This window comes from Platalea leucorodia, assembly GCF_965183815.1.
Source record: "Platalea leucorodia genome assembly, chromosome: 1".
NCBI classification, from domain to species: Eukaryota; Metazoa; Chordata; class Aves; order Pelecaniformes; family Threskiornithidae; genus Platalea; species Platalea leucorodia.
The window spans coordinates 13,455,473-13,479,588 of NC_138823.1; positions in this window are offsets into that span (position 1 = coordinate 13,455,473).

A 24,116-nucleotide genomic window follows, 5' to 3' on the forward strand; every position below is an offset into this window, starting at 1 on the left:
ATCGCCTTTAGCCATGTCAAATTATCTTTGATAGTTTGGTGACTTAATGCAATTAAACCACATCCTGGTCAGCTTGTTACAAAAGATGATGACTTGGCAAGTATACTTGGCTAAGCATTAATGCACTCGTATTACAGAATATTTGGTTTAGTCATGCGTGTGCTTTGCTAGGTGGAAATTTTTGTGTGCGTGTGTAGAGTGCTATATTTGGATGGCACTGAAGCCAGCCTAAAGGGCTGGGGATGCTTTTAAGACTAACTGGTGTCATAAGTTTTCAGTAGAGACTGACCATAACGTACTGTAAATTAATTATGATGTTGGCATCAACAGAGGATGTCTTACAGCAAGGACACAGCAAACATGGAAAGCTTAATGCCAAATATGTCAGCAAAAAACTGGAACAGGGACTTCTCCTGGTTTCTTCTTGAGCTTAAGGTCACGAGTAGCCACATACAAAGGCTATAATCTTTTTTTGCCACAGCTCTCAAGTAGGTTCAGTAGTTAGGACACTGGAACACAGCTTTTGTAGAACCAGGTCTATATAGATATTTAATGGGAACCTGCCAAATGATTTGGCTCCACAGTTTAGAAAGTGGAAATAGCTTTGGAGCTGTTTTAGCAGCAAATTAAATGCTTGCCAAATGTTGTCATTTTGTGACTGAGATGTCCAAAATACACAGCGGCTAGCCAGGGTGATTTGGAAACTTTTTGGTGTGCGTGCAGATTGTTTGACTTGAGGTTGTCTCTTAGACTGGCAACGCAACAGTTAACTCCCCACCAGCTCTGGGAATGGAAGGCAAGTGGCAGTTCTTAAGAACAGGCAGTATTTTCTCAAACATAACAATAAAGCAAAAATGTTGGTTTTAACTACTGCAAAGAAAACAACAAGAATGTTGTTCTGAACGTGTTGCATAGTTACTGTTCCAAATAACCAGCGTTTATTGCACTGGGGCTATGAAATATTCCTTTGTCCCACTTGTGCCTGGCTGTCTCTCATCTCAGCTACTTCAGTTCCTCCTTTTTTGGCTTGCTCCTCGCTTTTGGCATGCCACTTCTAACTCCAGTTTTCTTTTTCTGCTCATATCTCACGAGGGGCTTTGCATTTCAGTCTGGCATTTGAATGCCTCATCGTTGCTTCTGCGTTCTGCATAATTCTACATCTGCCTGTAATAGATTTCTTCATGTTTTGGCTCTTGTGATATTATTATTGGTATTGGTACATGCACCAGTACTCTACACTGAGTTAAATAGCAAATTTTAGTATTGCAAACTGCAAGTGAGAATCTGTTAACGGTTACTGAGGTTTGATTTTATTATTTTAACACTTGCTCATGTTACAGACGGTTTGTGAAGGACCTTCTGACCCTGGTTCTGATGATTCTGAAATGATTGCTCTGTACAAACACAATCCAATTGTGTGTCTTGCTATTGAGTGTTTGAATACTGCTGGTTTTCAGGTGAGGGAACATGTTAGTGCTGTAACTGGCGATGTGAACGCAGTTGTTTCCATCACAGAATCATAGAATTGTTTGGGTTGGAAGGGACCTTCAAAGATCATCTAGTCCAACCCCCCTGCCATGAGCAGGGACATCTTGCACTAGATCAGGTTATTCAAAGCCCCATCTGACCTGACCTTGAACACTTCCAATGATGGGGCATCCACAGCTTCTCCAGGCAACCTGTTCCAACATCTCAGCACCCTCACAGTAAAAAATTTCTTCCTTATGTCCAATCTAAATCTACCCTCTTTCAGTTTAAAGCCATTGCCTCTTGTCCTGTCCCTATGTGGTGGGTTGACCTTGGCTGGCTGCTAGGTGCCCACCCAGCCGCTCTATCACTCCCCCTCCTAGGCACAACAGGGAAGGAGAAAATAAGATGGAAAAAAAAAGAACTTGTGGGTCAAGATCAAGGGAGTTTAATAAAGAAAAAGCAAAGGCTGCACATGGAAGCAAAGGAAAACGACAAAAAATATTCTCTACTTCCTATCAGCAGGCAATGTCATTGTAAAAATGAGTATGAATAGTTTTAAGCTTGCTTATAAGGAATCAAGAGTTGTAACACGGGGTCCTGCTCATACTCCCGGTCAAGAGCCACCTTTATGGCTGGCAATAAAAAAGGGAGTTTAGCTAGTGCCTGCTTTTCCTGCCTTCTTTCTGGTACACAAACTAGAAGAAAAGAAAAATGCAAGCAAATCCATTTGGGAATAATTTGGCGTCCCAGGTGGGACTCTGCGGGTTCCCGACCCGTTGAGCACGGCAACAGCATACGCCACAGCCGGTACTGGGTGAGTTCTCCCAATTGTCCTTGCGGTGTCCGCGTTCCCTGGGAAGGTACCAAAACCAGGGGCAGCACAGGTCGCGGGGGGTTCAATAGGTAACGTAAAACAGGGTTTGCTGCTGGCGGAAATTCTGGGAAACCAGAAGAAAATTGGCGGTCCTTCAGGACTCAGTAAAGCTCGAGCTGTAGGTCTCTGTCGGGATGAGTGGCCAGCTGGAGCTCTGGAGGGGACAATCCCCGAGCACTGGCCCCTGGGAGGTTCATCTGATAGGAGCAGGCTGACCTTCCTGCCTCACATGCGATACAGTATAAGGCAGAACTGCCTCATATGGTGAATCCCTGCTGACTACTCTCCATCACCACCTTCTCCTTCACAGGACAAGCTGGAAGTTGTTTCCAGAATCTGTTGCTCCATCACTTCCCCAGGCACGGAGGTGCAGCTGGCAGGCCTAGCAAGGGTCATGGAAGGGGGCCAGGCGCGGGGGAGTGCGGTGTGCAATGGTCCAGGAGGAGGAAAGCCTGGGTGCTCTTTCTTTTCTAGGAGGAGCAACGGGCAGACCAGGGCACTCTCTTTTTTCAGAAAAAAAGCAGCCTGTGGCTGAAGCGGTCAGTGAAACGCTCCCACGGAGCACAAGCAGCAAGCACAGGGGATGTCCTCGAGCGTGTGCTCCTCTGGGTGCTTTGTGTGTGAGCAGCAGTCGCGGAGGCACACACATGTGCACAAGGTGTGCTTCATTAGCAGTCATGCAGCCCGGCATCGGGCTTCATGCCCAGAAGTACTTTAATGAGCAGCGCTCACAAGAAGCCAGCAGAAGCATCTCTGAGCCAAAAGACCTGCAGGGCCGGTTCGGGCTGGGGAAGGGACACGGGGACGCTCTGGAAAGCCCTGGCCAAGCCCAGCCCATTCATTCCACTTACTTCCAGGCTGCCAGTGGGGTACTGCCCGGGCAGCAGTGGGTTCGAGGTGCCCCGCAAACCTCCTTTCCTGGTGCATGAGTGATGCCTGTGCAGATGGTCACTTGGGCAATGCCACTTGCTGCTTTGCTTCGCTTCACCCTCTGCTCCCCATGGGGAGGACATGCAGAGCAACCAGCCCCGACAGGAGGGTCCCTATTGCTGCCAACAGCAGTGGTGCTCTGACATGGCAGAGTTCCCTCCAGAAAGCCCCAGGGACCTTCACTGGGCTCTGCAGGGGCCTTGGCAGGCCGCTAATTGCCCTCCAGAGGGCCCCGGGTGGGGCAGCATGGCCCTATATGGGATGTCCTGGCGCCCCGCACACAATGGAGGGTGGGCGCCTGGCAGCCAGCCGAGGTCTACCCACCACAACGGCCCTTCAGTATTTTATTGCAACTTTGCCGTTTTCTGATTGTTTCGTCTGTTTTCTTCTATCAGCAAACCCACTTGTTCAGGTGAGGTCACTGTCAGTCAAGCCCGATTTCGCATATCTTCAAAGACATGTTTATATTTCAGGTTTTTCTTCTGTAACAGCTCGCACCTCTCCTTTTTGTGCAGGGGAGCCAGGACAGACCATACAAGGTCGTACTGGGGCTGGCTGGGACGGAGTTAGCTTTCCCTGTAGCAGCCCTCGTAGTGCTGAGGGGTGCCTTGCCTAACCCAATGAAAACCAGCAGCTTCTAGCACTGTCCTGGGCCTTGGCCTGTGCTTTCTGAGCCACAGTTCAGTACTATCAGAGGACTGGGGTTAAGGCAGGGACCCAAACCACCTCTGAGAATGCCTTGACTGAGACCAGGATGGAAACTACATCTGAGGACATGACAGCAGAGACAGAGACCCAAACTGCTTCTGGGGACAGCATCTTGAGTGCCATCACGCAGCACGTGCAGGACAACCAGGGGATCAGGCCCAGCCAGCATGGGTTCATGAAGGGAAGTTCCTGCTTGACCAACCTGATCTCCTTTTGTGACAAGGTGACCCACTTAGTGGATGAGGGGAAGGCTGTGGATGTTGTCTACTTGGACTTTAGTAAGGCCTTTGACACTGTCTCCCACAGCATCCTCCTGGAGAAGCTGGCTGCTCATGGCTTGGATAAGTGCGCTCTCCGCTGGGTAAAAAACTGGCTGGACGGCCGAGCCCAGAGAGTGGTGGTGAATGGAGTCAAATGCAGTTGCAACCAGTCACGAGTGGTGTTCCCCAGGGCTCAGTGCTGGCGCCGGTCCTGTTTAATATCTTTATCGATGATCTTGATGAGGGGATCGAGTGCACCCTCAGTAAGTTTGCAGATGACACCAAGTTAGGTGGAAGTGTTGATCTGCTGGAGGGTAGGAAGGTCCTGCAGAGGGGCCTGGACAGGCTGGATCGTTGGGCTGGGGCCAACTGTATGAGGTTTAACAAGGCTCAGTGCTGGGTCCTGCACTTGGGTCACAACAACCCCATGCAACGCTACAGGCTTGGGGAGGAGTGGCTGGAGAGCTGCCTGGCTGAAAAGGACCTGGGGGTGTTGGTTGACAGCTGCCTGAACATGAGCCAGCAGTGTGCCCAGGTAGCCAAGAGGGCCAATGGCATCCTGGCTTGTATCAGGAATAGTGTGGCCAGCAGGACGAGGGAAGTGATAGTGCCCCTGTACTCAGCACTGGTGAGGCCGCACCTTGAGTACTGTGTTCAGTTTTGGGCCCCCCACGACAAGAAGGACATTGAGATGCTGGAGAGCATCCAAAGAAGGGCAACAAAGATGGTGACAGGTCTGGAGAACAAGTCTTATGAGGAGCAGCTGAGGGAGGTGGGGTTGTTTAGTCTGGAGAAGAGGAGGCTGAGGGGAGACCTTATCACTGTCTACAACTACCTGAAAGGAGGTTGTAGCGAGGTGGGGGCTGGTCTCTTCTCCCAGGTAGCAAGCAACAGGATGAGAGGAAATGGCCTTAAGTTGTGCCAGGGGAGATTTAGATTAGATATTAGGAAAAATTTCTTCACTAAGAGAGTGGTTAGGCATTGGAACAGACTGCCCAGGGAAGTGGTGCAATCAAAGTCCCTGGAAGACTTCAAAAAACGTGTGGATGTGGTGCTTAGGGACATGGTTTAGAGGTGGACCTGGCAGTTAGGGTAACAATTGGACTCGATGATCTCTGAGGTCTTTTCCAACCCTAATGATTCTATGATTCTATGGTTGAGATAGGGACCCAGATAACAACAACTACAGTAATTGCCCCAGTAGTGAAAAAGAAAGAGGGGACAAGGAGGTAAATGGGTCCATATCATTGATTAGTAAGGGAGGAGGAAGAAGAGGAAAGGTTTGATCAAGAAGCTTGTCCTTCAGTACAGAAATTGGAGGAAGGAGGGAGAGAAATCAGGCAGGAGGAGGAAACTACCTGGCCCCTGACCTCGTCATCAGAACTTCAAGAGATACGGAAAGATGACAGCCAGCAGCCAGGTGAGCAGATTGCTGCCTGGCTGCTCTGAAGCTGGGATAGCAGGGCCAACAGTCAGCAATTGGAAGGTAAGTAAACCCAACAGGTGGGATCCCTTGCTAGAAAGCAGGGAATGGAGAGAGGAATTGGAAAAGAGGCAGCAATTGGCAGTCTCTGGAGACAGCTCCTCTCAAGTGTGAGGGCAAGATATCCATTCAAGGAACATCTTGCAAACTACCCAGGGAGGTGGACTACTGCAGATGAAGGCATCCAGTACCTGAGAGAATTAGTGGTGCTGGATGTCATCCACAGTGAATCTAGACAATGGTGAGGTCTCCAAAGATCCAGAGGACATCCTGTTCGTGTGGACCATGTGGAGGAAGGCAACTCAAAGTGCCCCAGCATCATATTCTAACAGCTTGGCAGTGATGTATTGCCTGGATACAGATACACCAACTGTGAAGAGAGCGTCTTCTTGGCTCCAAAACTTTGAATAAGATCTCCGTCCCTCCTCATGCCTACAGGCCATTGCCTTGGCTGTCAGGAGTGCCCCAAGAAGTCAGTCCCCTCCTGCTCCAGTCAGAGGGAAAGGGAGCCCCAGGCGCATGCTGCATGGCGCACTCTGGTTCTTCCTGTGTGACCAGGTGGAGGACATGAGGAAGAGGGACGATGAACCCACCATTAAGCTGGAAGCCCATGCACATGAACAGGGAGCGAAGACAGCTGTTAAGAAGGGGCCACCCAAGAAGGCTGTCAGCTTAGTTGCTGTAGAGACGCAAGAAGGCCATCAGCTATCTCCCAGACACAGGAGGACTGAGATCGCCTCCCTTGATCCTGGTGAGGGGACTGAAAGGGTCAGACAGTAAATACTCCAACCAGGAATAGAAACAGAGGGTCCCTGCCTTTGGCCAGGAGGAGGAAAGGGTTGAACGGGTATACTGGACTGTGTGGATTTGATAGCCTGTGTCATGGTTTAACCCCAGTGCACAACTAAGCTCCACACAGCCACTCGCTCACTCCCCCCACAGTGGGATGGGGGAGAGATTCAGACGGGTAGAAGTGAGAAAACTCATGGCCTGAGATAAAGACAGTTCCATAAGTAAAGCAAAAGCCACGGGCACAAGCAAAGCAAAAAAAAAAAGGAATTCATTCACTATTTCCCATCAGCAGACAGGTGTTTAGAGCCATCTTCAGGAAAGCAGGGCTCCATCACACGTCACAGTGACTTGGGAAGACAAACGCCATCACTCCAAATGTCCCCCTCTCTTTTTCTCCAGCTTTTATTGCTGACTATGATGTCATATGGTATGGAATACCACAAAATCATAGAATGGTTTGGGTTGGAAGGGACTTTTAAAGGTCACCTAGTCCAACCCTCCTGCAGTGTGCAGGGACATCTTAAACTCGATCAGGTTGCTCAGAGCCCTGACCAACCTGGCCTTGAATGTTTCCAAGGATGGGGCATCTGCCACTTCTCCAGGCAACCCATTCCAGCGTTTCACCACCCTCATCGTAAAAAATTTTTCCTTATATCTAGTCTAAATCTCCCCACTTTTAGTTTAAAACCATTACCCCTTGTCCTGTTGCTACAGGGCCTACTAAAAAGTCTGTCACCATCTTTCTTATAAGCTCCCTTTAAGTATTAAAAGGCGGTAATAAAGTCTCCCCGTAGCCTTCTCTTCTCCAGGCTGAACAAACCCAACTCTCTCAGCCGTTCCTCATAGGAAAGGTGTTCCATCCCACTGATCATTTTTGTGGCCCTCCTCTGGACCCGCTCCAACAGGTCCATGTCCTTCCTGTACTGAGGACACCAGAACTGGATTCAGTGCTCCAGGTGGGGTCCCCAAGTCATAGCCTGTTCTTAGGAACGCTTGGAGGAGTGGCGGAAGCCCATGGAACAGGAGACTAATCTGTGTCTGTTAAGGGACAGGGGATAGATAGGAGTTAACGAGGACGTGTAGATCTGTGACTTGGGGTATGAAGATGATTTAAGTCACTTGTGTTGGTAAGAAGGGATTTCAGTAATGAGAATTAGATACAAAGGGACGGTGAGAAGATGTAGAAATGTATTAAATTACGTGGGACCTGAGCATGATGCAAATGGTCGGGAGTAAGGGGTGGAGATGGTCTTGGGTCTGGCTGGGATGGAGTTAACTTTCCTCACAGCAGCCCTCATGCTGCTCTGCTTTGTATTTGTAGCTTGGAAGGTGTTGAGAACGCACCAGCGTCTCGGCTACTGCTGAGCAGTGCTCCCGCAGCATCAAGGCTGTCTCTCCGACATCCCTCCCCCGCCCCCAAAAGGCCAGTAGGCTGGGAGTGGGCAAGAGGTGCGGAGGGGGCGCAGCCAGGGCAGCTGACCCAAGCTGACCAAAGAGAATTGCCATACCATGGGACGTTGTGCTCAGCAAAACAAGCTAAGAGAAAGGAGGAGGGGCGGGGGCATTCGTCATTGAGGCGGTTGTCTTCCGGAGCAACCGCTGCGCGTACTGAGGCCCTACTTCCCAGGCAGTGGCAGGACATTGCCTGCTGATGGGAAGTAGAGAAGAAATTTTTTTTTTTTTTTTCCCCCGTTGCTTCCGCATGCGGCCTTTGCTTTTCTTTATTAAATTGCCTTTATCTCGACCCACGAGCTCTTTTTCATCTTCTTTTCTTTCCCCCTGTCCTGCTGAGGAGGGGAGGGATAGAGTGGCTGGGTGGGCACCACGCGGCCAACCAAGGTCAACCCAACACAAAGGCCGTGCTGCCCCACCCCTCCATTGCGTGCGGGGCGCCAAGACATCCCATATAGGGCCATGCTGCCCCGCCCCTCCATTGCGTGCGGGGCGCCAGGACATCCCATATAGGGCCATGCTGCCCCGCCCCTCCATTGCGTGCGGGGCGCCAGGACATCCCATATAGGGCCATGCTGCCCCGCCCCTCCATTGTGGCAGGGGGCCAGGTCACGCATACAAGGCCGCACTCGCCCACCCCGGGCCCACAGCAGACGCTGTCTCTGCACCTGCGCGGTGAAGGGAGGCAGCAGCTGACACGCGGTCAGGGGTTTGACGCCCCTCGCACACCCAGGGAACGCGACCGGTGGCGACTGTTGGCAGCAGCGTTCGGTGGCTGACGGCCCGCTCCCCGAGCCTTCAGCCATGAGGCGGGTAGGCGTGGGCTGCGGGCCTGTGGCGCGCAGCTGCCCCTCGGCCCTCCGGGGCCCGGCGCAGGCCCCCGGCCGCCCTGCGCGGAAGGAGGAGCGCCGGCGGGAGCTGGGCAGCTGCCAGAGCGAGCCTCGGGCTTTGCGGTTGGCCCTACAGGAGAGACCCCCCAAAAGCCACAGCGCTGGGCAGCAGACGCCGTGCCCTGCTGCGGCAGATGCTCTGCTCCAGCTGCCGGAGCCTGCACGGGAAGACTCGGTGCTTCCCGGCAGCGCCTGCAGCCGGCTGCTGCAGCAGAACGCCCGCCTGCAGCAGGCCCTGGAAGACCTGGAGAGGCAGCGCGGTGCCCTTGAGATGCAGAACCGCCTCCTGAGAAGGAGAAGCTCTGCAGCAGCACGCGAGGAGGCAGAGAGGCTCCAGCAGAAAAACGCTCAGCTGGCTGCCCTCACCGAGCGGCTGAAAGAAAGGTGCAGGCAGCTGCAGGAGACCATCGGGCACCTGATGAACGCTCCAGTGCCACTGCCCACCCAAAGCTCTGCTGAGGAACCGTGCATGAAAGCGCTTCCTCAGCAGCGGGCTGGAGAAAGCAGAGAGCCTGCCGGAGCTTTGCTGGCACAGGACCGGCAGAATGAAGCCTCACAGAAGGCGGCTGAGAAGTCTCAGGCCCAACTGGCTGCAGACGACGAGGGCTCACGTTACGTGAGCCGCCTCAGCCAAAGGTGCGGGGAGTTAGAGGCGCAGCTTCTGCAGGTGACGGGTGAAAACACCAGGCTGGCTGAAGAAAATTCTCGCCTCCGTGGGCAGATGAGCTGGGCAGAAAAGGTTCAAGCGGAAAACGCTGACCTGAAGGGGCAACTGGCGCGAGTGGCACAGGAGCGAACTTCTGTCACCCAAGCCATCGGCCGTCTTCAGACCCAGCTGGAAGCTGCAGGGCGCAAACTGGAAGCCGTGAGAGAAGCGGCAGAAAGTGCTGAGAGACAAGTAAAAAGGGAGCACGGAGAAGGCAGGCAACCCTTTCGAGCCCAGGTGAGTGAACCAGAGAATCGGTTTCCGAGCCCTCAGAGTCAGCTTGGGCAGAGGACGGTGCTGGGTCCTGCCGGCTTTCAGAGGACCCCAGACGTGAGACACAAGAACCGGCAGCAGACAAAGAGTCCCTCATCCTGCGGGCATCCTGGGACAACCGCCGGGAAAGCTTTGAGCATCCAGAGCTCGATACAGCTCCCATCCTTGTGATGGTCCCAGTGAGCAGCCTGAACTGCAGCTTCCTCTAACTGCTGGGCAATACGTTTGTGTCTTTGGACAGGTGGGTGAAGCCGCATGGTCTGTGGGAGAGCTGGCGGACAGCACAAGAGGATTCCTCCCCTCTGATTTTGCCACAGACGATTCAGAAAACGACCTGGAAAAGGAGAACTGGGATGATCCTCGTTATTATGTTTTTGGTCTCTCGCCTATTCCGGAGGAAGATGAAGAGGACCTAGATGTGGGTGATGGGGGCTAAAAAGCATAAATAAACGCCGCCTATACAAACCTCCAGGATATCTACAGAAGTGAATTTGTACTTCCAAGTGCTTTTCTGGGGACTTGTAGATTTTGTAGAACGGGGGGGCCTCTGGAAGGCAGCAGGGGCTTCCAACGGGCCCCAGCAAAGCCCAGAGGAGGCCCCGGGACCCTCTGGAGGGCAATTAGGGGCCTTTGCAGGGTCTGTCCCCAGAGCTGGACGCAGCGCTCCAGGTGGGGTCTCACCAGAGCGCAGCAGAGGGGCACAATCCCCTCCCTCGACCTGCTGGCCACGCTGCTTTTGAGGCAGCCCAGATACGCTTGGCTTTCTGGGCTGCGAGCGTACGTTGACGCCTCATGTCCAGCTTTTCTTCCACCAGTTCCCCCAAGTCCTTCTCTGCAGGGCTGCTCACAAACCCTTCATCCCCCAGCCTGTATTGAGACCGGGCATTGCCCCAGCCCAGGTGCAGGACCTTGCACTTGGCCTTGTTGAACCTCATGAGGTTCCCATGGGCCCACTGCTCCAGCGTGTCAGTGATCCCTTTGGTCAGTTGCGAGCAGCTGTGCCAGCTGTGTCCCCTCCCAGCTCCTTGTGCACCCCCAGCCTACTCGCTGCTGGGGCGGTGTGAGGAGCAGAAAAGGCCTTGACTCTGTGCAAGCACTGCTCAGCAATAGCGGAAACATCCCTGTGTCATCAACACTGGTTTCAGCACAAATCCAAACCTTAGTCCCATACAAGCCACTATGGAGAAGATTAACTCTATCCCCGCCCAAACCAGCACAGCCTGGCACATCAGACCCACAGAAGTAGGCGGCTTTGGTAGGCACCAGCGTACGCTGGTGCCATCGGGGCACTGGGGCACAGAACCCATCTGCATCTCTGGAGTGATGCGGGAGGCCAAGAGTTGTCTCTACTGGAGGCTGAGCTGAGCTTAACAAGGGACAAGTGGCAAAAGCACGCCACTGTGAGCGGCCCAGAGGCCCCTCGTATCCTTGGCACAGGCTGCCTCAGGAGAGGGTACTTCAAGGACCCAAAGGGGTACCGGTGGGCTTTTGGTGTAGCCACTGGGAACACAGAGAAGATCAAGCAGCTCTCTACCCTGCCCACTACATCCCGACTGACAGAGAGATCCTAGCAGCATATGAGGGGCTTGAGCCGCTTCAGCAGTTGTTGGTACAGAGGCATGGCTCCTCGTGGCACCGCGCTTGCCCGTGCTACGCTGGAGGTTCAAAGGAAACGTGCCCCCTACACATCACACAACCAGCGCTCGCTACATGGAGTAAGTGGGCAGCGTTGATCACGCAACGGCTCGGCTGGGGAAACCTCCCAGGAATCCTGGAAGAGACCATGGACTGGCCAGAAGGCAGAGATTTTGGAGCATTGCCTGAGGAGGTGGCTCGTGCCCAAGAGGCACCACCATAGAATGAGTTATCAGAAGGTGAAAGGCGTTATGCTCCGGATACTGACGGATCCTGTCGTGTTGTGGGAAACCATCGGAAGCGGAAGGCTGCTGTGTGGAGTCCCACACGACAAGTCGTTGAAGCTACTGAAGGAGAAGGTGAGTCAAGTCAGGTTGCAGAAGCGAGAGCCACTTGGCTGGTCAACCCTAGAGGATCTGCTACGTGTCCTGGTCCTGCCCAAATAAAACTCCTACGTACTGTGGGAGGAGATAAGGTCCCCACAGTACACATAGGGAAGTGGCTGGGGAAGGTGGTGTGGATTGCTCCTCCCTTGGGAAAATCCCATTTGTGGGATTGTCTTTGCTCAAGGACCTGGGTGTACTTGGTGGGTAATGCGGAAGGATGGGGAGACGTGGTGTGTGCCTCGAGGAGATTTAGCCTTGGGGGAAAAACAATCGGTGATGCGAGTGGCGTGTTGTAGGAAGCAAGGCAGCAAGAACAACCTGAGCCGAGGAAGAGTGAGCTTCGCAAGGAACCAGGCGAGTGCAACGATGACCCAAACCAAGGCAGTGTTGGCGCCCAACACTCAAACGTGCTGCTTCTCCTGTCCTCAGCACCCATCTTGACAGGTGGGCCCCAAGTCATAGCCTGTTCTTAGGAACGCTTGGAGGAGTGGCGGAAGCCCATGGAACAGGAGACTAATCTGTGTCTGTTAAGGGACAGGGGATAGATAGGAGTTAACGAGGACGTGTAGATCTGTGACTTGGGGTATGAAGATGATTTAAGTCACTTGTGTTGGTAAGAAGGGATTTCAGTAATGAGAATTAGATACAAAGGGACGGTGAGAAGATGTAGAAATGTATTAAATTACGTGGGACCTGAGCATGATGCAAATGGTCGGGAATAAGGGGTGGAGATGGTCTTGGGTCTGGCTGGGATGGAGTTAACTTTCCTCACAGCAGCCCTCATGCTGCTCTGCTTTGTATTTGTAGCTTGGAAGGTGTTGAGAACGCACCAGCGTCTCGGCTACTGCTGAGCAGTGCTCCCGCAGCATCAAGGCTGTCTCTCCGACATCCCTCCCCCGCCCCCAAAAGGCCAGTAGGCTGGGAGTGGGCAAGAGGTGCGGAGGGGGCGCAGCCAGGGCAGCTGACCCAAGCTGACCAAAGAGAATTGCCATACCATGGGACGTTGTGCTCAGCAAAACAAGCTAAGAGAAAGGAGGAGGGGCGGGGGCATTCGTCATTGAGGCGGTTGTCTTCCGGAGCAACCGCTGCGCGTACTGAGGCCCTACTTCCCAGGCAGTGGCAGGACATTGCCTGCTGATGGGAAGTAGAGAAGAAATTTTTTTTTTTTTTTCCCCCGTTGCTTCCGCATGCGGCCTTTGCTTTTCTTTATTAAATTGCCTTTATCTCGACCCACGAGCTCTTTTTCATCTTCTTTTCTTTCCCCCTGTCCTGCTGAGGAGGGGAGGGATAGAGTGGCTGGGTGGGCACCACGCGGCCAACCAAGGTCAACCCAACACAAAGGCCGTGCTGCCCCACCCCTCCATTGCGTGCGGGGCGCCAGGACATCCCATATAGGGCCATGCTGCCCCGCCCCTCCATTGCGTGCGGGGCGCCAGGACATCCCATATAGGGCCATGCTGCCCTGCCCCTCCATTGCGTGCGGGGCGCCAGGACATCCCATATAGGGCCATGCTGCCCCGCCCCTCCATTGTGGCAGGGGGCCAGGTCACGCATACAAGGCCGCACTCGCCCACCCCGGGCCCACAGCAGACGCTGTCTCTGCACCTGCGCGGTGAAGGGAGGCAGCAGCTGACACGCGGTCAGGGGTTTGACGCCCCTCGCACACCCAGGGAACGCGACCGGTGGCGACTGTTGGCAGCAGCGTTCGGTGGCTGACGGCCCGCTCCCCGAGCCTTCAGCCATGAGGCGGGTAGGCGTGGGCTGTGGGCCTGTGGCGCGCAGCTGCCCCTCGGCCCTCCGGGGCCCGGCGCAGGCCCCCGGCCGCCCTGCGCGGAAGGAGGAGCGCCGGCGGGAGCTGGGCAGCCGCCAGAGCGAGCCTCGGGCTTTGCGGTTGGCCCTACAGGAGAGACCCCCCAAAAGCCACAGCGCTGGGCAGCAGACGCCGTGCCCCGCTGCGGCAGATGCTCTGCTCCAGCTGCCGGAGCCTGCACGGGAAGACTCGGTGCTTCCCGGCAGCGCCTGCAGCCGGCTGCTGCAGCAGAACGCCCGCCTGCAGCAGGCCCTGGAAGACCTGGAGAGGCAGCGCGGTGCCCTTGAGATGCAGAACCGCCTCCTGAGAAGGAGAAGCTCTGCAGCAGCACGCGAGGAGGCAGAGAGGCTCCAGCAGAAAAACGCTCAGCTGGCTGCCCTCACCGAGCGGCTGAAAGAAAGGTGCAGGCAGCTGCAGGAGACCATCGGGCACCTGATGAACGCTCCAGTGCCACTGCCCACCCAAAGCTCTGCTGAGGAACCGTGCATGAAAGCGCTTCCTCAGCAGCGGGCTGGAGAAAGCAGAGAGCCTGCCGGAGCTTTGCTGGCACAGGACCGGCAGAATGAAGCCTCACAGAAGGCGGCTGAGAAGTCTCAGGCCCAACTGGCTGCAGACGACGAGGGCTCACGTTACGTGAGCCGCCTCAGCCAAAGGTGCGGGGAGTTAGAGGCGCAGCTTCTGCAGGTGACGGGTGAAAACACCAGGCTGGCTGAAGAAAATTCTCGCCTCCGTGGGCAGATGAGCTGGGCAGAAAAGGTTCAAGCGGAAAACGCTGACCTGAAGGGGCAACTGGCGCGAGTGGCACAGGAGCGAACTTCTGTCACCCAAGCCATCGGCCGTCTTCAGACCCAGCTGGAAGCTGCAGGGCGCAAACTGGAAGCCGTGAGAGAAGCGGCAGAAAGTGCTGAGAGACAAGTAAAAAGGGAGCACGGAGAAGGCAGGCAACCCTTTCGAGCCCAGGTGAGTGAACCAGAGAATCGGTTTCCGAGCCCTCAGAGTCAGCTTGGGCAGAGGACGGTGCTGGGTCCTGCCGGCTTTCAGAGGACCCCAGACGTGAGACACAAGAACCGGCAGCAGACAAAGTGTCCCTCATCCTGCGGGCATCCTGGGACAACCGCCGGGAAAGCTTTGAGCATCCAGAGCTCGATACAGCTCCCATCCTTGTGATGGTCCCAGTGAGCAGCCTGAACTGCAGCTTCCTCTAACTGCTGGGCAATACGTTTGTGTCTTTGGACAGGTGGGTGAAGCCGCATGGTCTGTGGGAGAGCTGGCGGACAGCACAAGAGGATTCCTCCCCTCTGATTTTGCCACAGACGATTCAGAAAACGACCTGGAAAAGGAGAACTGGGATGATCCTCGTTATTATGTTTTTGGTCTCTCGCCTATTCCGGAGGAAGATGAAGAGGACCTAGATGTGGGTGATGGGGGCTAAAAAGCATAAATAAACGCCGCCTATACAAACCTCCAGGATATCTACAGAAGTGAATTTGTACTTCCAAGTGCTTTTCTGGGGACTTGTAGATTTTGTAGAACGGGGGGGCCTCTGGAAGGCAGCAGGGGCTTCCAACGGGCCCCAGCAAAGCCCAGAGGAGGCCCCGGGACCCTCTGGAGGGCAATTAGGGGCCTTTGCAGGGTCTGTCCCCAGAGCTGGACGCAGCGCTCCAGGTGGGGTCTCACCAGAGCGCAGCAGAGGGGCACAATCCCCTCCCTCGACCTGCTGGCCACGCTGCTTTTGAGGCAGCCCAGATACGCTTGGCTTTCTGGGCTGCGAGCGTACGTTGACGCCTCATGTCCAGCTTTTCTTCCACCAGTTCCCCCAAGTCCTTCTCTGCAGGGCTGCTCACAAACCCTTCATCCCCCAGCCTGTATTGAGACCGGGCATTGCCCCAGCCCAGGTGCAGGACCTTGCACTTGGCCTTGTTGAACCTCATGAGGTTCCCATGGGCCCACTGCTCCAGCGTGTCAGTGATCCCTTTGGTCAGTTGCGAGCAGCTGTGCCAGCTGTGTCCCCTCCCAGCTCCTTGTGCACCCCCAGCCTACTCGCTGCTGGGGCGGTGTGAGGAGCAGAAAAGGCCTTGACTCTGTGCAAGCACTGCTCAGCAATAGCGGAAACATCCCTGTGTCATCAACACTGGTTTCAGCACAAATCCAAACCTTAGTCCCATGCAAGCCACTATGGAGAAGATTAACTCTATCCCCGCCCAAACCAGCACAGCCTGGCACATCAGACCCACAGAAGTAGGCGGCTTTGGTAGGCACCAGCGTACGCTGGTGCCATCGGGGCACTGGGGCACAGAACCCATCTGCATCTCTGGAGTGATGCGGGAGGCCAAGAGTTGTCTCTACTGGAGGCTGAGCTGAGCTTAACAAGGGACAAGTGGCAAAAGCACGCCACTGTGAGCGGCCCAGAGGCCCCTCGTATCCTTGGCACAGGCTGCCTCAGGAGAGGGTACTTCAAGGACCCAAAGGGGTACCGGTGGGCTTTTGGTGTAGCCACTGGGAACACAGAGAAGATCAAGCAGCTCTCTACCCTGCCCACTACATCCCGACTGACAGAGAGATCCTAGCAGCATATGAGGGGCTTGAGCCGCTTCAGCAGTTGTTGGTACAGAGGCATGGCTCCTCGTGGCACCGCGCTTGCCCGTGCTACGCTGGAGGTTCAAAGGAAACGTGCCCCCTACACATCACACAACCAGCGCTCGCTACATGGAGTAAGTGGGCAGCGTTGATCACGCAACGGCTCGGCTGGGGAAACCTCCCAGGAATCCTGGAAGAGACCATGGACTGGCCAGAAGGCAGAGATTTTGGAGCATTGCCTGAGGAGGTGGCTCGTGCCCAAGAGGCACCACCATAGAATGAGTTATCAGAAGGTGAAAGGCGTTATGCTCCGGATACTGACGGATCCTGTCGTGTTGTGGGAAACCATCGGAAGCGGAAGGCTGCTGTGTGGAGTCCCACACGACAAGTCGTTGAAGCTACTGAAGGAGAAGGTGAGTCAAGTCAGGTTGCAGAAGCGAGAGCCACTTGGCTGGTCAACCCTAGAGGATCTGCTACGTGTCCTGGTCCTGCCCAAATAAAACTCCTACGTACTGTGGGAGGAGATAAGGTCCCCACAGTACACATAGGGAAGTGGCTGGGGAAGGTGGTGTGGATTGCTCCTCCCTTGGGAAAATCCCATTTGTGGGATTGTCTTTGCTCAAGGACCTGGGTGTACTTGGTGGGTAATGCGGAAGGATGGGGAGACGTGGTGTGTGCCTCGAGGAGATTTAGCCTTGGGGGAAAAACAATCGGTGATGCGAGTGGCGTGTTGTAGGAAGCAAGGCAGCAAGAACAACCTGAGCCGAGGAAGAGTGAGCTTCGCAAGGAACCAGGCGAGTGCAACGATGACCCAAACCAAGGCAGTGTTGGCGCCCAACACTCAAACGTGCTGCTTCTCCTGTCCTCAGCACCCATCTTGACAGGTGGGCCCCAAGTCATAGCCTGTTCTTAGGAACGCTTGGAGGAGTGGCGGAAGCCCATGGAACAGGAGACTAATCTGTGTCTGTTAAGGGACAGGGGATAGATAGGAGTTAACGAGGACGTGTAGATCTGTGACTTGGGGTATGAAGATGATTTAAGTCACTTGTGTTGGTAAGAAGGGATTTCAGTAATGAGAATTAGATACAAAGGGATGGTGAGAAGATGTAGAAATGTATTAAATTACGTGGGACCTGAGCATGATGCAAATGGTCGGGAATAAGGGGTGGAGATGGTCTTGGGTCTGGCTGGGATGGAGTTAACTTTCCTCACAGCAGCCCTCATGCTGCTCTGCTTTGTATTTGTAGCTTGGAAGGTGTTGAGAACGCACCAGCGTCTCGGCTACTGCTGAGCAGTGCTCCCGCAGCATCAAGGCTGTCTCTCCGACATCCCTCCCCCGCCCCCAAAAGGCCAGTAGGCTGGGAGTGGGCAAGAGGTGCGGAGGGGGCGCAGCCAGGGCAGCTGACCCAAGCTGACCAAAGAGAATTGCCATACCATGGGACGTTGTGCTCAGCAAAACAAGCTAAGAGAAAGGAGGAGGGGCGGGGGCATTCGTCATTGAGGCGGTTGTCTTCCGGAGCAACCGCTGCGCGTACTGAGGCCCTACTTCCCAGGCAGTGGCAGGACATTGCCTGCTGATGGGAAGTAGAGAAGAAATTTTTTTTTTTTTTTTCCCCCGTTGCTTCCGCATGCGGCCTTTGCTTTTCTTTATTAAATTGCCTTTATCTCGACCCACGAGCTCTTTTTCATCTTCTTTTCTTTCCCCCTGTCCTGCTGAGGAGGGGAGGGATAGAGTGGCTGGGTGGGCACCACGCGGCCAACCAAGGTCAACCCAACACAAAGGCCGTGCTGCCCCACCCCTCCATTGCGTGCGGGGCGCCAGGACATCCCATATAGGGCCATGCTGCCCCGCCCCTCCATTGCGTGCGGGGCGCCAGGACATCCCATATAGGGCCATGCTGCCCTGCCCCTCCATTGCGTGCGGGGCGCCAGGACATCCCATATAGGGCCATGCTGCCCCGCCCCTCCATTGTGGCAGGGGGCCAGGTCACGCATACAAGGCCGCACTCGCCCACCCCGGGCCCACAGCAGACGCTGTCTCTGCACCTGCGCGGTGAAGGGAGGCAGCAGCTGACACGCGGTCAGGGGTTTGACGCCCCTCGCACACCCAGGGAACGCGACCGGTGGCGACTGTTGGCAGCAGCGTTCGGTGGCTGACGGCCCGCTCCCCGAGCCTTCAGCCATGAGGCGGGTAGGCGTGGGCTGTGGGCCTGTGGCGCGCAGCTGCCCCTCGGCCCTCCGGGGCCCGGCGCAGGCCCCCGGCCGCCCTGCGCGGAAGGAGGAGCGCCGGCGGGAGCTGGGCAGCTGCCAGAGCGAGCCTCGGGCTTTGCGGTTGGCCCTACAGGAGAGACCCCCCAAAAGCCACAGCGCTGGGCAGCAGACGCCGTGCCCTGCTGCGGCAGATGCTCTGCTCCAGCTGCCGGAGCCTGCACGGGAAGACTCGGTGCTTCCCGGCAGCGCCTGCAGCCGGCTGCTGCAGCAGAACGCCCGCCTGCAGCAGGCCCTGGAAGACCTGGAGAGGCAGCGCGGTGCCCTTGAGATGCAGAACCGCCTCCTGAGAAGGAGAAGCTCTGCAGCAGCACGCGAGGAGGCAGAGAGGCTCCAGCAGAAAAACGCTCAGCTGGCTGCCCTCACCGAGCGGCTGAAAGAAAGGTGCAGGCAGCTGCAGGAGACCATCGGGCACCTGATGAACGCTCCAGTGCCACTGCCCACCCAAAGCTCTGCTGAGGAACCGTGCATGAAAGCGCTTCCTCAGCAGCGGGCTGGAGAAAGCAGAGAGCCTGCCGGAGCTTTGCTGGCACAGGACCGGCAGAATGAAGCCTCACAGAAGGCGGCTGAGAAGTCTCAGGCCCAACTGGCTGCAGACGACGAGGGCTCACGTTACGTGAGCCGCCTCAGCCAAAGGTGCGGGGAGTTAGAGGCGCAGCTTCTGCAGGTGACGGGTGAAAACACCAGGCTGGCTGAAGAAAATTCTCGCCTCCGTGGGCAGATGAGCTGGGCAGAAAAGGTTCAAGCGGAAAACGCTGACCTGAAGGGGCAACTGGCGCGAGTGGCACAGGAGCGAACTTCTGTCACCCAAGCCATCGGCCGTCTTCAGACCCAGCTGGAAGCTGCAGGGCGCAAACTGGAAGCCGTGAGAGAAGCGGCAGAAAGTGCTGAGAGACAAGTAAAAAGGGAGCACGGAGAAGGCAGGCAACCCTTTCGAGCCCAGGTGAGTGAACCAGAGAATCGGTTTCCGAGCCCTCAGAGTCAGCTTGGGCAGAGGACGGTGCTGGGTCCTGCCGGCTTTCAGAGGACCCCAGACGTGAGACACAAGAACCGGCAGCAGACAAAGAGTCCCTCATCCTGCGGGCATCCTGGGACAACCGCCGGGAAAGCTTTGAGCATCCAGAGCTCGATACAGCTCCCATCCTTGTGATGGTCCCAGTGAGCAGCCTGAACTGCAGCTTCCTCTAACTGCTGGGCAATACGTTTGTGTCTTTGGACAGGTGGGTGAAGCCGCATGGTCTGTGGGAGAGCTGGCGGACAGCACAAGAGGATTCCTCCCCTCTGATTTTGCCACAGACGATTCAGAAAACGACCTGGAAAAGGAGAACTGGGATGATCCTCGTTATTATGTTTTTGGTCTCTCGCCTATTCCGGAGGAAGATGAAGAGGACCTAGATGTGGGTGATGGGGGCTAAAAAGCATAAATAAACGCCGCCTATACAAACCTCCAGGATATCTACAGAAGTGAATTTGTACTTCCAAGTGCTTTTCTGGGGACTTGTAGATTTTGTAGAACGGGGGGGCCTCTGGAAGGCAGCAGGGGCTTCCAACGGGCCCCAGCAAAGCCCAGAGGAGGCCCCGGGACCCTCTGGAGGGCAATTAGGGGCCTTTGCAGGGTCTGTCCCCAGAGCTGGACGCAGCGCTCCAGGTGGGGTCTCACCAGAGCGCAGCAGAGGGGCACAATCCCCTCCCTCGACCTGCTGGCCACGCTGCTTTTGAGGCAGCCCAGATACGCTTGGCTTTCTGGGCTGCGAGCGTACGTTGACGCCTCATGTCCAGCTTTTCTTCCACCAGTTCCCCCAAGTCCTTCTCTGCAGGGCTGCTCACAAACCCTTCATCCCCCAGCCTGTATTGAGACCGGGCATTGCCCCAGCCCAGGTGCAGGACCTTGCACTTGGCCTTGTTGAACCTCATGAGGTTCCCATGGGCCCACTGCTCCAGCGTGTCAGTGATCCCTTTGGTCAGTTGCGAGCAGCTGTGCCAGCTGTGTCCCCTCCCAGCTCCTTGTGCACCCCCAGCCTACTCGCTGCTGGGGCGGTGTGAGGAGCAGAAAAGGCCTTGACTCTGTGCAAGCACTGCTCAGCAATAGCGGAAACATCCCTGTGTCATCAACACTGGTTTCAGCACAAATCCAAACCTTAGTCCCATACAAGCCACTATGGAGAAGATTAACTCTATCCCCGCCCAAACCAGCACAGCCTGGCACATCAGACCCACAGAAGTAGGCGGCTTTGGTAGGCACCAGCGTACGCTGGTGCCATCGGGGCACTGGGGCACAGAACCCATCTGCATCTCTGGAGTGATGCGGGAGGCCAAGAGTTGTCTCTACTGGAGGCTGAGCTGAGCTTAACAAGGGACAAGTGGCAAAAGCACGCCACTGTGAGCGGCCCAGAGGCCCCTCGTATCCTTGGCACAGGCTGCCTCAGGAGAGGGTACTTCAAGGACCCAAAGGGGTACCGGTGGGCTTTTGGTGTAGCCACTGGGAACACAGAGAAGATCAAGCAGCTCTCTACCCTGCCCACTACATCCCGACTGACAGAGAGATCCTAGCAGCATATGAGGGGCTTGAGCCGCTTCAGCAGTTGTTGGTACAGAGGCATGGCTCCTCGTGGCACCGCGCTTGCCCGTGCTACGCTGGAGGTTCAAAGGAAACGTGCCCCCTACACATCACACAACCAGCGCTCGCTACATGGAGTAAGTGGGCAGCGTTGATCACGCAACGGCTCGGCTGGGGAAACCTCCCAGGAATCCTGGAAGAGACCATGGACTGGCCAGAAGGCAGAGATTTTGGAGCATTGCCTGAGGAGGTGGCTCGTGCCCAAGAGGCACCACCATAGAATGAGTTATCAGAAGGTGAAAGGCGTTATGCTCCGGATACTGACGGATCCTGTCGTGTTGTGGGAAACCATCGGAAGCGGAAGGCTGCTGTGTGGAGTCCCACACGACAAGTCGTTGAAGCTACTGAAGGAGAAGGTGAGTCAAGTCAGGTTGCAGAAGCGAGAGCCACTTGGCTGGTCAACCCTAGAGGATCTGCTACGTGTCCTGGTCCTGCCCAAATAAAACTCCTACGTACTGTGGGAGGAGATAAGGTCCCCACAGTACACATAGGGAAGTGGCTGGGGAAGGTGGTGTGGATTGCTCCTCCCTTGGGAAAATCCCATTTGTGGGATTGTCTTTGCTCAAGGACCTGGGTGTACTTGGTGGGTAATGCGGAAGGATGGGGAGACGTGGTGTGTGCCTCGAGGAGATTTAGCCTTGGGGGAAAAACAATCGGTGATGCGAGTGGCGTGTTGTAGGAAGCAAGGCAGCAAGAACAACCTGAGCCGAGGAAGAGTGAGCTTCGCAAGGAACCAGGCGAGTGCAACGATGACCCAAACCAAGGCAGTGTTGGCGCCCAACACTCAAACGTGCTGCTTCTCCTGTCCTCAGCACCCATCTTGACAGGTGGGCCCCAAGTCATAGCCTGTTCTTAGGAACGCTTGGAGGAGTGGCGGAAGCCCATGGAACAGGAGACTAATCTGTGTCTGTTAAGGGACAGGGGATAGATAGGAGTTAACGAGGACGTGTAGATCTGTGACTTGGGGTATGAAGATGATTTAAGTCACTTGTGTTGGTAAGAAGGGATTTCAGTAATGAGAATTAGATACAAAGGGACGGTGAGAAGATGTAGAAATGTATTAAATTACGTGGGACCTGAGCATGATGCAAATGGTCGGGAATAAGGGGTGGAGATGGTCTTGGGTCTGGCTGGGATGGAGTTAACTTTCCTCACAGCAGCCCTCATGCTGCTCTGCTTTGTATTTGTAGCTTGGAAGGTGTTGAGAACGCACCAGCGTCTCGGCTACTGCTGAGCAGTGCTCCCGCAGCATCAAGGCTGTCTCTCCGACATCCCTCCCCCGCCCCCAAAAGGCCAGTAGGCTGGGAGTGGGCAAGAGGTGCGGAGGGGGCGCAGCCAGGGCAGCTGACCCAAGCTGACCAAAGAGAATTGCCATACCATGGGACGTTGTGCTCAGCAAAACAAGCTAAGAGAAAGGAGGAGGGGCGGGGGCATTCGTCATTGAGGCGGTTGTCTTCCGGAGCAACCGCTGCGCGTACTGAGGCCCTACTTCCCAGGCAGTGGCAGGACATTGCCTGCTGATGGGAAGTAGAGAAGAAATTTTTTTTTTTTTTTTCCCCCGTTGCTTCCGCATGCGGCCTTTGCTTTTCTTTATTAAATTGCCTTTATCTCGACCCACGAGCTCTTTTTCATCTTCTTTTCTTTCCCCCTGTCCTGCTGAGGAGGGGAGGGATAGAGTGGCTGGGTGGGCACCACGCGGCCAACCAAGGTCAACCCAACACAAAGGCCGTGCTGCCCCACCCCTCCATTGCGTGCGGGGCGCCAGGACATCCCATATAGGGCCATGCTGCCCCGCCCCTCCATTGCGTGCGGGGCGCCAGGACATCCCATATAGGGCCATGCTGCCCCGCCCCTCCATTGCGTGCGGGGCGCCAGGACATCCCATATAGGGCCATGCTGCCCCGCCCCTCCATTGCGTGCGGGGCGCCAGGACATCCCATATAGGGCCATGCTGCCCCACCCCTCCATTTTGTGCAGGGCGCCAGGACATCCCATATAGGGCCATGCTGCCCTGCCCCTCCATTGCGTGTGGGGCGCCAGGACATCCCATATAGGGCCATGCTGCCCCGCCCCTCCATTGTGGCAGGGGGCCAGGTCACGCATACAAGGCCGCACTCGCCCACCCCGGGCCCACAGCAGACGCTGTCTCTGCACCTGCGCGGTGAAGGGAGGCAGCAGCTGACACGCGGTCAGGGGTTTGACGCCCCTCGCACACCCAGGGAACGCGACCGGTGGCGACTGTTGGCAGCAGCGTTCGGTGGCTGACGGCCCGCTCCCCGAGCCTTCAGCCATGAGGCGGGTAGGCGTGGGCTGTGGGCCTGTGGCGCGCAGCTGCCCCTCGGCCCTCCGGGGCCCGGCGCAGGCCCCCGGCCGCCCTGCGCGGAAGGAGGAGCGCCGGCGGGAGCTGGGCAGCTGCCAGAGCGAGCCTCGGGCTTTGCGGTTGGCCCTACAGGAGAGACCCCCCAAAAGCCACAGCGCTGGGCAGCAGACGCCGTGCCCTGCTGCGGCAGATGCTCTGCTCCAGCTGCCGGAGCCTGCACGGGAAGACTCGGTGCTTCCCGGCAGTGCCTGCAGCCGGCTGCTGCAGCAGAACGCCCGCCTGCAGCAGGCCCTGGAAGACCTGGAGAGGCAGCGCGGTGCCCTTGAGATGCAGAACCGCCTCCTGAGAAGGAGAAGCTCTGCAGCAGCACGCGAGGAGGCAGAGAGGCTCCAGCAGAAAAACGCTCAGCTGGCTGCCCTCACCGAGCGGCTGAAAGAAAGGTGCAGGCAGCTGCAGGAGACCATCGGGCACCTGATGAACGCTCCAGTGCCACTGCCCACCCAAAGCTCTGCTGAGGAACCGTGCATGAAAGCGCTTCCTCAGCAGCGGGCTGGAGAAAGCAGAGAGCCTGCCGGAGCTTTGCTGGCACAGGACCGGCAGAATGAAGCCTCACAGAAGGCGGCTGAGAAGTCTCAGGCCCAACTGGCTGCAGACGACGAGGGCTC